Source organism: Myxine glutinosa, chromosome 3 (genome assembly GCF_964187855.1).
Source record: "Myxine glutinosa chromosome 3, kmMyxGlut1.1, whole genome shotgun sequence".
NCBI classification, from domain to species: domain Eukaryota; kingdom Metazoa; phylum Chordata; class Myxini; order Myxiniformes; family Myxinidae; genus Myxine; species Myxine glutinosa.
Genome location: NC_136263.1, coordinates 45,302,396 through 45,314,953, shown reverse-complemented (window position 1 = coordinate 45,314,953; position 12,558 = coordinate 45,302,396).

The window sequence follows — 12,558 nt, the reverse complement described above, 5'->3', positions numbered from 1 at the left end:
CCTTTCTCCAAGCTATTCTGTAATCTCCGACACACCTTCAACAGCTCTCCCTACCTCTTCCTCCTCTTCCACATCTTACCCTAACGCTCCCCCCCTGTTCTGTATCCGATGCTCCCCCTGCCTCTTCCTTAACAGTATGGACCTCAAACATCCGGGACCTTCGCTCAAACTTGTCTGATCTCTCCATACAGGTTGCTTCTGACAAACCAGACGTGATCTGCTCAACAGAAACTTTCCTCCTTCATGATGTCTCTGATTCCTTGGTATCTCTCCCAGGTTACTCCCTCCTCCGGTATGATAGACCTGAGCCTCGTCCTGGAGGTGGGGTTGCTATCTTTATAAAAACCTCTCTTCCTCACTCGCCCTGCACTGCCCTCTCTCCACCTCACCCCCAGGAATACCTTTGGCTACGGCTTCCCATTCGCTCCCACCTTTTGTTCATATGTGTGTTGTACCGTCCACCAAACAGTGATGACTCCATCTACATCTCGCTGTCTGAGAATATGGACCAACTTCTATCTACCCATCCCAACTCTCTCTTCCTCATATGTGGTGATTTCAACTGTCACCATGCCAGTTGGCTGGGTGTGGGTACCTCTCTCACCAGCCATGGCTCTTCAGCAAAGGACTTCTGTGACTCACTGGGACTGACACAATGTCAATTTCCCGACCCGGATTTCAGTCAACGGAGCATCTTCTCTTCTGGACCTGGTTATGACTACTTCCCTGAAAATGTCTGCTGCTCTTCTTCTGCTCCAATCGGCTCTTCTGATCATGTGCTTGTTAAAAGTGGATATCTCTCTGACCATTCTCAGAGAGCCTCCTCAGCGTCCACGAGTCTGGCATTTCACTCAGGCCAACTGGCACGGTCTTCAAGCAGCCATCAATCATCTGGACTGGTCTCCCATCTCTACTGCCTCTGACATAAATTCTTCCTGAGAATTCTTCCAAAGCAAACTGCTCTCTCTCATGCACAGATTTATCCCATCTCGTCTTCTGTTATCATACCCTTCCTCCCGTCCATGGTACACGGAATCTTGTGGTGAGGCTATTGCCCAGAAACAACTTGCTTTCGTCTCCTGGAAAGCAAATCCAACGGAAGGAAATCTCATTTCCTTTCACAAAGCCCGAAACAAGTGTGTGTCCACCCTCAGGAGAGCCAGGAAACAATATCTCTCCGTTCTCAGGACCGAACTCTCTTATCTGTCTCTCTCTTCCAAATCCTGGTGGCGTCTGGTCAAATCTGTTTCTGGTGTTTGTTCCCCCTCCATCCCCTCCCTCACCTCAAATGGCCACACGGCTGACTCCGCACGTGAAAAAGCTGAATGCCTCAACTCTGTGTTTGCCTCTAAATCTTGTGTCCCAAACCCATCCCTCTCTGTACCCACCGTACCCAGTCATACCCAGCTGCTCCTGGACTCTGTGTCCTTTCCTCCTGACAAGATGGAAAAGTTTCTGTCAACCCTCGACTCGGATTCTGCAACTGGACCTGACGGCATCAGCCCACGGGTCCTAAAATCCTGTTCTTCCGCTCTTTCACTCCCTCTCTCTGTTCTCTTCACCCTCTCTTTTGCTCAAGGTCATCTTCCATCTGCTTGGAAATCTGCCAACATCACCGCTTTGCACAAAAAAGGTGCAAAAACAGATCCCAGCACCTACAGACCAATCAGCCTTCTCCCAATTATCAGCAAAGTCATGGAATCCATCATTGCTTCAGATATGAAATCTTTCCTCTTCTCCAATGGCTTGATCTCTGATCATCAATTTGGTTTCAGACCTGGACACTCTACTCTGGACATGCTGCTTCTGCTTTCTCAACAATGGATGGAGGTCCTCAATGCCAAACAGGAAATTAGAGCAGTCTCCCTTGACATATCACGTGCCTTCGATACGGTCTGGCACCCCGCTCTGCTCACCAAACTCTCCTCTTTTGGTATCCATGGAAATCTCCACGCATGGCTGGCGGACTTCCTCTCTAGTCGTAGTCAACGTGTGGCCCTGAATGGGTTTCTCTCATCTCCTCTTCCTGTTCAGGCTGGAGTTCCACAAGGCAGTGTTCTGGGCCCTGTGCTTTTTTTGGTCTTCATCAATGATCTCTCTGACTCTCTTGAAAATCCTCTGTATCTCTTTGCTGATGACTCTACTCTCTGTCGCTCCATTCTTCATCCCTCAGATCGGCAGTCTGCAGCCTCCTCACTCTCTGCAGACCTGGACAAAATCACAGACTGGGCAAACAAGTGGAACCTGTCTTTCAATCCTGACAAATCTCACACTCTTACGATGTCTCTCCGAAAAGACCGACTGGACAACCCTCCCATCCACTTTCTGAATAATCCTCTCCAAGAAGTTCTGTCACTCAAGCTTTTGGGTCTCACTATCTGCCATGATCTTTCCTGGGAAAACCACATTTCAAATCTGGCCTCCAAAGCCAGTCGCCGACTGGGCATCCTCCGTCGTGCGAAGTCCTTCCTTGGCACACCTGAGCTCCTCACCATATACAAGGCTTTCATCCGCAGCTCAATGGAATACTGCTCTCCCCTCTGGGCTGGTGCTCCTGCCTCACACCTAGCTCGTCTTCACGCTGTTGAAACCAAAGCATTCAGAATCATTGGAATCTCCCGCGATGAAGCTAACTCCAAGGGCCTCTCACTCACTCACCGCAGGCAGGTTGGTGGTCTTTCCGTCTTCTACCGACTCCTCTCTGGCCTTGCCCCCCCAGCTCTCTCTGGGCTCTGTCCCGCAAATATTCCTACAGGTCGCACAAGATCTGCCTGCAACCCTCTTATGGTCAAACTGCCAAAATCAAGACCCTCTGCTCACCTTCACTCCTTCATTCCTCTTTTCTCCCGCCTCTGGAACAAACTCCCTCACTCTCTTCAATCCCACTCCACCCTCCAGGTCTTTAAAACAGCTGTTCACCACCATCTCTTATCTTCCCCCATCCAAAATCTTGATCTTTTCTACCCCCGCTAATTTCACCCCAATTCCACTTTTTTGAAATACCAACTTCTGTCCTGGAAGTCCTTGGTGTCCTTGTGTTTTATACTTCTCCCACCCTCCTCCCCCTTCCCACGCCTCCGCCCCCCAAGCCCTCTCCCTTCCACACATCTCCCCTGCTCTCAAATGTTGTGTTTGTGTGCTTCCCCTTCTCTCCCCATCTTGTTTTTCCGCTCCCTCTTTTCATATATTTTGTTTGTCTGGTTGATTTGTTTGTGAAGTAAATGTTAGCTCTTTCACGAGCCTCGATTCAGTATACAAAAAAAAAAGAAAAAAAAGTGCTTTAGCCAAAACGGTATTTTTAATATTTTTTTATTAATCAATTTGTTGATTAAATACTTAATTGTTATCGAATTATTAAGTGCTTATTTATTTTCTTGTCTTGGCAATATCTCAGGCACCTTTTGAACTTGGAACCTGATATTGGACTTGACAGTGACCGAGTGATTTGGTTATAAAGGGTATTTCTGATTTATTGATTAATCGATTATTATTTATTTATTTGAACAGTTAATTAATTTTCAAAAAGTTACAGATTTGGATGAAGCAGTGGTGGTTTCGGTATTATATTTGCCAATTGATTAATACATTAATTTTTTTATGCCTCCGCCAACGAAGTCGGAGGCATTATGTTTTCAGGTTGTCCGTATGGCTGTCTGTCCGTGTCACGAAGTCAAAGGTCAGTCTGTAATAGGTCTATAACTTGAGAACGGCTGAAGTGATCCAATTCAAACTTGGTGCAGGTATGTATAATGTCCTAAAGATTAAGTGATTATATTTTCGGGTTAAAGGTCAAAGTCTATAATAGGTCTATAACTTGAGAATGGCTAAAGGGATCTAATTCAAACTTGGTACAGATATGTATAATGATGTAAAGATTAACTGATTAGATTTTGGTCAAAGTCAAAGGCCGGATACATTATATATTATTCATATATTTTAATTACACATAATCAATCAATTATTGTTTCTCTTTAATTTCGGCATACCTGTCAGGCCACCGCCTTACACCTTCTTGTTACTTGCAAAATCGAAGATTTTTCAAGTATATTGGTCGGTTGCGTTTGTTATTCTGTCTGTCTGTTTGTTTGTCACCGGCCTACAGGTCACAATTCTAAACCAATCATCGCTAAACTTCACAAAGTTGTCGAGGTCGTCACAACTGAGAAGCCTCTTGATTTTGAGGTCAAAGGTCATCTGGAGGTCAAATTTCTAAAATCGCCATTTTAAATCGGAATGACTTAAACTTAACAGCATTTGTATATTGAGTCTCTAAATTGGGAAACCAACTATTTTTGAAGTCAAAAGGTCAAAAGTCAACTCAAGGTCAAATCTCCAAAATCATCAATTTTCATCCAATTGACTTGAAAATTGAACAGCGTTTACATATCGAGTCACTAAATAGGGAAACCAACTATTTTTGAAGTCAAAAGGTCAAAAGTCAACTCAAGGTCAAATCTCCAAAATCATCAATTTTCATCCAATTGACTTGAAAATTGAACAGCGTTTACATATCGAGTCACTAAATAGGGAAACCAACTATTTTTGAGGTCAAAGGTTAACTCATGGTCAAACTTACAAAATCATCAATTTTCATTTGAAAAATCGTCACTTTTCATCCGATTAACCCGAGCTTTGATCGAGATCGTCAATTTTAATCTGGATGAAATGGACAATTTGATGGATCAATGTCATCCTTTTGGGGGGTGTGGGGGGGTGAGGAGGGGGTGGTTGCAAGTATCGTGCTCTGCATGACGTTTTCCTGTTTGTTTATTGTTTTGTCTGTCAGTTTATCTGTAAGCAAGATATCTCAAAAAGTTGTGGATGGATTCAGACGTAATTTGGCGGACATGTTGGGTGTGTGACAAGGACAAAGCTATTCGATTTTGTTGAAGATCCGAATACGGATCCGGATACAAGATTTAAAAAAAAATTAAAGTCATTCTTCACCATTAAGTGATAGTGCCAAAAACAATATGTGGCATGATATCAAACTTAAATACGCCATTTGTGTCTGTCTGATGATTTTTGACGCCAATACATTCTGTCATTACTTATCCACTCTCAACCAAACTTGACAGGATGACCAAGGGTTACACAATGAAGGTTGTAGCGCATTCATTTGCCCCCTCCCCAAGGGGGTTTTCTCCCCCGAGCGGGTTTTCCCCGCCATTGCCGTCAATGGGTTGCGTGTTGAGGTGTATAGCCATATTAAGTTAGCTTTATCGTGGCGTTTTTCCAAGGCTGCTTCGAATAACAAAACTAACTATAATAGCGTAATATTAATATAACAAAAAAATTAATACCAATAATATCGCACCTCCCCAAGGGGTTTTTCCAGCGAGTCAACGTAAATAAATAGCTTATCTTGGCGTTTTCGTGGGAGCAACGGCCTCTACCAGAGGTAATGAACAGTAATGAATATTATGAACCACAAACACGTATGATTAGCTTTTTAAACAGTCGCTATTGCTCTTTATAACAGTAAATGAAGAAATTTGGAGGAATCCTGACATCCGTGAGGTAAGTTTTACTTACAGAACTGAGCGAAGATCTACTGTACTCTAGGTACCCCATAAGTGTTGGGTTAATAACATGACCCGTCCTACCGCTTTTTTGTGGTGAACTTTTGAAACTCGCTCCTTCTGTCTAACACGTAACTGAAAGGGAGGAAGCCCGGGGTGTGCTCATTTACCAAGCAGCTAGCTAGCGCTTGCCAAGCCAGCCGTTCCTTAACGGTTTTGAATGGAGTGCTTGCTCGAATGCTTAAACCACTTGGCGATCTCTCCACAAGAAACTTTGTAAATGAACACACCCAATGTTCTTGAGACCCGACCATAGATCGACTGTAATCTATGTACCCCAAAGAGGAATGACCCTTCCTGCCCCTCCCGTAGTTATCGGGTGTACTAGTTTAAAATAAATTGTGGATGACTTATGACAAAACTTGGTTGATGAGTTGGGTAAGTGACAAGAACAAGCTCATTCGATTTTGATTCATGTCGGTTCCAGATCTGACCTATCAGTTGATACAAAATGTAAACTGTTCAGCCTGGTGGAGGTGTGCTCTCCAACGGGTGCTGGTCTAGTTTCAATTGAATTCGATGCTTGAACAATGTAGAACACAAATCACCTTGTTTGCACTTACAAAAACATTCAGTTTAGAAGAACAGTACTTGGGAAAAGTCTCAACCAATCAAATGTGCCGTGCACTTTGAGAGTGGAGTGGACAGAGGGTTCATCTCTGGGCTGTTCCGTTTGGCCCATCAGCTTCATAACCTCTTGTTCAATGTTCACAAAGGTAATATAAATCGTGCTCAGAAACGCAAAGTAAGATTTGAAAAGACCTTTCCCATGCTCTTCTTCTCAAGACTACATGCGATATGGTGTTCTAATGAACTCTCTAGTTTACATCTATTTTTAGGCATTTTCAGTTGTCAGGATGCCCCAAAGGTGTGCACACTCACCTCTGAGGTGTCTAGCCTTGGATTGAATTCCGACCCAGCTATAAACCGCCATCCTGGTGTTTCACAGGCAGGTCGATTCATCATTGTGTGTGCTGTCCCATGGAAGGGTGTTAAATGGGCGTGCCGTCTGCAGGCATTAGTTGGTGGATGTTAAAGTTGTCCTTTGTGAAAAGTAGGTGAGCCACACTACTGGTCAAAAGTTTTAGAACACCTCAATTTATCCAGTTTTTATTGAAATCTACACAGTTTAATGTCCAGTGAATCATCTGAAATGGTAAAAGGTAAGCAGTAAACTGCTCGAGGTTAAAAAAAAGTTTAGGTTTCCAAAAATGGGAAAATAATGTAAATTGCAGTTATATTGTAAAAAAAAAAGCCTTCTTCGGGGAACAAGTAATGGGTTAACAACTTACAGCTGTTGTGCAGCAATGTATGTAAATTGAGCCTTGAAAATTGATGCAAACAATTCGTACAGGTGTCCCAACCTCTGCTGATTACTTCATTACAAACCCCCTGTCTGTATAAAAGCAGTATTGGAACAGACTGTTATTACACCTTCTGAAGCATTATTTGGACAATATTGCATTGCAGGAAGTAGTATATTGATATCATAATCGTGAGAAAAAGGCAATTAACAAAGGAAGACAGACAGACCATAATAACCCTTAAAAGTGTAGGTCTTTCCTTTCGAGAAATTGCAAAGAAAGCCAAAGTGTCAGTGAGTACAGTTTCCTACAGCATCAAGAGGCACTTGGAAACTGGAGGAAACTCTGACAGGAAGAGGTCTGGTAGACCTATAGCCACAACATAATCAGAAGACAGGTTTCTCAGTCAACAGCTTGCGTGATAGGCGGCTCACAGGACAACAGCTTCAAGCGCAGCTTAACACTGGTCAAAGTAAGCAAGTCTCAGTTTCAACTGTGAAGAGAAGACTTCGAGTTGCAGGTTTGACAGGTCGAGTGGCAGTAAGAAAGCCATTGCTAAGATGGCAAAATAAGAAAAAGAGGCTTGCCTGGGCCATGAAGCACCGCTAGTGGACTACTGAAGACTGGAAGAAGGTCTTATGGACCGATGAATCAAAATTTGAAATCTTTGGTTCATCACGCAGGGTTTTTGTATGCCGTCGAGTAGGTGAAAGGATGGTTCCTCAGTGTGTGACACCAACTGTCAAACATGGTGAAGGAAGCGTGATGGTCTGGGGCTCTTTTGCTGGATCCAGAGTCGGCGACTTGCACAGAGTGACTGGCACCCTGAACCAAAAGGGCGACCACAGCATTTTGCAGCGCCATGCAATACCCTCTGGTATATGCCTAGTTGGTCAGGGGTTCATCCTACAGCAAGATAATGACCCTAAACACATGACCCTCCAGGGTGACCCTCCAGGGTCACCCTCCAGGCTATGTCAAAACTACCTTCGAGGAAAAGAACAAGACAGTAGGCTTCAAATCATGGAATGGCCAGCACAGTCTCCAGACTTAAACCCCATCGAGCTGGTTTGGGATGAACTGGACAGAAGGGTGAAAGCAAAGCAACCTACAAGTGCAACACATTTGTGGGAACTTCTGCAACAGTGAATAGGAAGAACTTCCCGAACAATATTTGATTTCCATTGTAGAAAGAATGCCACGAGTGTGTTCGGCGGTTATACCTGCTGAGGTGTGCTACTTTGCTGTCAAAAATTTACGTTAAATCTTTTTTATCTCCAATTGATTATTTGTTCTCTGCTTAATTGAGACATTAAACCGTAAATTTCAATAAAAACTGAAAAAATTGTGGTGTTCTAAAACTTTTGACCGGTAGTATACGTCACCAGCACCCTGAACAAATTACAAATTCCTGCCTGAACTAACGCTGTGAATGCAACGGCAAACCACCCAGTACAATCAAATCCTTCCCAATAAACTGCGACGCCAGCACCTCCACTCTGTAACATTGTACATCAGAGTATTGTACATCAGCATCGTCAGAATAAGGATACGGTTTTAGACAATGCACAATATGACACGGGATTCACTTTGGGATTTGAAGTTAGAATCCCAACTTCAGATGGCAATGTCATACAGAACCTGGGTGGGATTGATGTTCGGATTCCTCCCACAACATAAACAAGTTTACCCCTCAATTAATCTTCCACTGTTTGCTGACCTGGCTTCCATTGACCTCTGACACCGTCTGTGCTTCACGCCCTAAAACTAACAACCTTCACTCCCCACAACCCTTAAGGTCATGGTCGCCTTATCTAAAGTTAGAACCAAATCCAGGCTGCCCCCAGGACCTTCAAAGGAATATCTCATGTTCACGTCTGTACTTGGTGACAAAGTGTAATATACAACTATCGTAAAGTGTTGTGTTTTCGCTGCTTTTACACAAATAATAACATGAAGAGTTCATTTTATTGAAAAGTCTATTTCCAATTTGAAAATTGGACTTTGAAAGTAACGTTTTGTTTTGATATTAAATATTGCATCCTATAAATAGATATAAAATATTTCAGGAGGTTGAGGCTGTCATCATCAATGTACCATGTTCTTATACAATGGTGGAGGTGCTGCCGATGTACTCTCACAGCAATGATTATGATGGGTGGTTTGCCATTGCCTTCTTGGCAGTCAGGGCAGATATTTTAAATTTTTTGGCGAAAGTGCCGGTCCATCCATCATCAACCAATGCTGACAGCTGAGTCCTCTGGATAGGCCAGACAGCTGCAAAACAAGTACACGTACTATACCTGTAAAGCTATCCTGCCAGCCCATCAAAGGTGTACACTCCTTACATTTTGCTTCAAAACTTAGTTGGAAGTGGAGGGAAAATTTAGAAGTCGATGATCAGCCTACAGATCACACAAGGGTTATGGTTATGGCTAGGAGTTAGGGCTAGGAGTCATGGCTCAGAGTTGAGGGAAGGAGCTAGGGCTAAGAGTTATGGCTCGGAGTTGAGGGAAGGAGTTAGGGCTAGGAGTTATGGCTCGGAGTTGAGGGAAGGAGCTTGGGCTAGGAGTTATGGCTAGGAGTTGAGGGAAGGAGCTAGGGCTAGGAGTCATGGCTCGGAGTTGAGGGAAGGAGCTTGGGCTAGGAGTTATGGCAAGGAGTTGAGGGAAGGAGCAAGGGCTAGGAGTCATGGCAAGGAGTTGAGGGAAGGAGCTAGGGCTAGGAGTTATGGCAAGGAGTTGAGGGAAGGAGCTAGGGCTAGGAGTTATGGCAAGGAGTTATGGCTAGGAGTTGAGGGAAGGAGCTAGGGCTAGGAGTCATGGCTCGGAGTTGAGGGAAGGAGCTAGGGCTAGGAGTTATAGCAAGGAGTTGAGGGAAGGAACTCGGGCTCGGAGTTGAGGGATCTTTGTTCCTTTCACATTTCGTTCTACTTTTTCATATTTCTCTTTATTCATTCTAATTCTTGCGTCTTTATTTCTCTCTTTCTTTATCTGTCTGTCTTTGGATTAGTGAATTATTGCAGCATTTTGTTTTTTCTGGAAGGTTCATTTGGCCGCGGTTTGAGGGTGGTGGGGTCGGGGCTGAACCCCGAATCATATCCAGGTTCCTCCTCATGACTCCATCTTTGCTATTTACTTCTTTCTTTCTTTTTTGGTTCTTTCTGATGACTCCAATGCAGCATTTGGTTTTCTATTTCACATGACGTCAACCTTTTGTGTGCTCATGAAACAGGTGTACTTCTGTCAACAAGTCCTACATACCATTATTTAATCTGGTCTGGTCTGGAAATATCTTCAGAAGAGAACTTTGGTTTCACTGCAGCGCATTCAGTGTGCAATGGCATCCAACTTCACTTCTTTAGAAGATCTGTATAATTATTGAGACGTTGGACATTCCTGGGTGTGTATGAGCAATACTTACGGAAATAAACATATTGTCAACCTGAGGAACATCTGTGCTGCACCTCCACCTGCTCTGGGCTATTATTTTCTCCATCCTTGTGGCACGACCTCCACACCCACGACCTTCATCTCGTGAGACAAATGAAGTTTGCAATCTTCAGATCAGCACAAAATAAATTGTGCTTCTGTTGGCAAATGTTTGGGACATCTGTTTTGATGAGTAATTGTGTGAATCTTTACTAGTCACCACTTTGACTGCAGTGGGTTTTTTATTCTTGCCGAAAAGGACCTTTTCTTTTTCTTTCCTTTTTTCTTTTCTTTTTTGTATACAAGATCGTGACTCGTGTAAGACCTAACATTAATCACAAAAAAGAAATACGGTCACATAAAACATATAATAAGGGGAGCGGTAGACAAGATGAGGAGAGAGGGGGAAGCACAAAAGCACAACATTTGACAGCAGGGACATCGAGAGATCTGTGGGAGGGAGAGGGATTGGGGGGAGGAGGCGTGAGAAGGGAGTTGGGTGTGGGAGAGGTACAAAACACATGGACACTGCAAGGACTTCCAGGAAAGAAGTCGGAATTACACAAAAAAAGCGGATCTGGGGTGAATTAACAGGGGTAGAAAACATCAAGGTTTTGGATGGGAGAAGATAAGAGATGGTGGTGAACAGCTGTTTTAAAGACCTGGAGGGAGGAGTGGAATTGAAGAGAGTGAGGGAGTTTGTTCCAGAGGTGGGAGAAAAGAGGAATGAAAGAGTGAAGGTGAGCAGAGAGCCTAGATTTTGGCAATTTCATCAGAAGAGGGTTGCTGGCAGATCTTGTGCGACCTGCCGGAATAATTGGGGGACCGAGCACAAATAGAGCTGGGGGAGCTAGGCCGGATAGGAGTAGGTAGAAGACAAATGCCCACCTACCTGCCTGCGGTGAGAGAGTGAAAGGCCCTCGGAGTTAGCTTAATCACGGGAGATTCCAGTGATTCTGAAAGCTTTGGTTTCAACAGCGTGAAGACAAGCTAGGTGTGAGGCAGGAGCACCAGCCCAGACGGGAGACCAGTGCTCCATTGAGCTGCGGATGAAAGCCTTGTATGTGGTGAGGAGCTCAGGTGTGCCGAGGAAGGACTTCGCATGACGGAGGATGCCCAGTCGGCGACTGGCTTTGGAGGCCAGCTTGAAAATGTGGTTTTCCCAGGAAAGATCATGGCAGATAGTGAGACCCAAAAGCTTGAGTGACAGAACTTCTTGGAGAGATTTGTCCAGAAAGTAGGTGGGAGGGTTGTCCAGACCGTCTTTTCGGAGAGACATAGTAAGATTTGTGAGATTTGTCAGGATTGAAAGACATGTTCCACTTGTTTGACCAGTCTGTGATTTTGTCCAGGTCTGCAGAGAGTGAGGAGGCTGCAGACTGGCGATCTGAGGGATGAGGAATGGAGTGGCAGAGAGTGGAGTCATCAGCAAAGAGATAGAGAGGATTTTCCAGAGAGTCGGAGAGATCATTGATGAAGACCAGAAATAGCACAGGGCCCAGAACACTGCCTTCGGGAACTCCAGCCTGAAAAGGAAGGGGAGATGAGAGACCTCCATTCAGGGCCACACGTTGACTACGACCAGAGGGGAAGTCCGCAAGCCATGCGTGGAGATTTCCAAGGATACCATAGGAGGAGAGTTTGGTGAGCAGAGCTGGGTGCCAGACCGTATCGAAGGCATGTGATATGTCAAGTGAGACAGCTCTGATTTCTTGTTTGGCATTGAGGACCTCCATCCATTGTTGAGACAGCAGAAGCAACATGTCCAGAGTGGAATGACCTGGTCTGAATCCAAATTGATGATCGGAGATCAAGCCATTGGAGAAGAGGAAGGATTTGATATCCGAAGCAATGATGGATTCCATGGCTTTGCTGATAATTGGAAGCAGGCTGATTGGTCTGTAGTTGCAAGGATCTGTTTTTTTCACCTTTTTTGTGCAAAGCGGTGATGTTTGCTGATTTCCAAGCTGATGGCAGATGACCTTGAGCAAACGAGAGGGTGAAGAGAACAGAGAGAGGGAGTGAAAGGGCGGCAGAGCAGGATTTTAGGACATGTGGGCTGATGCCGTCTGGTCCAGTTGCAGAATCAGAGTCGAGGATTGACAGAAACTTCTCCATCTTGTCAGGAGAGAAGGACACAGAGTCCAGGAGCAGCTGGGTATGACTGTGTACGGTCGGTATCGAGAGAGATGGGTTTGGGACACAAGATTTTGAGGCAAACACGGAGTTGAGGCATTCACC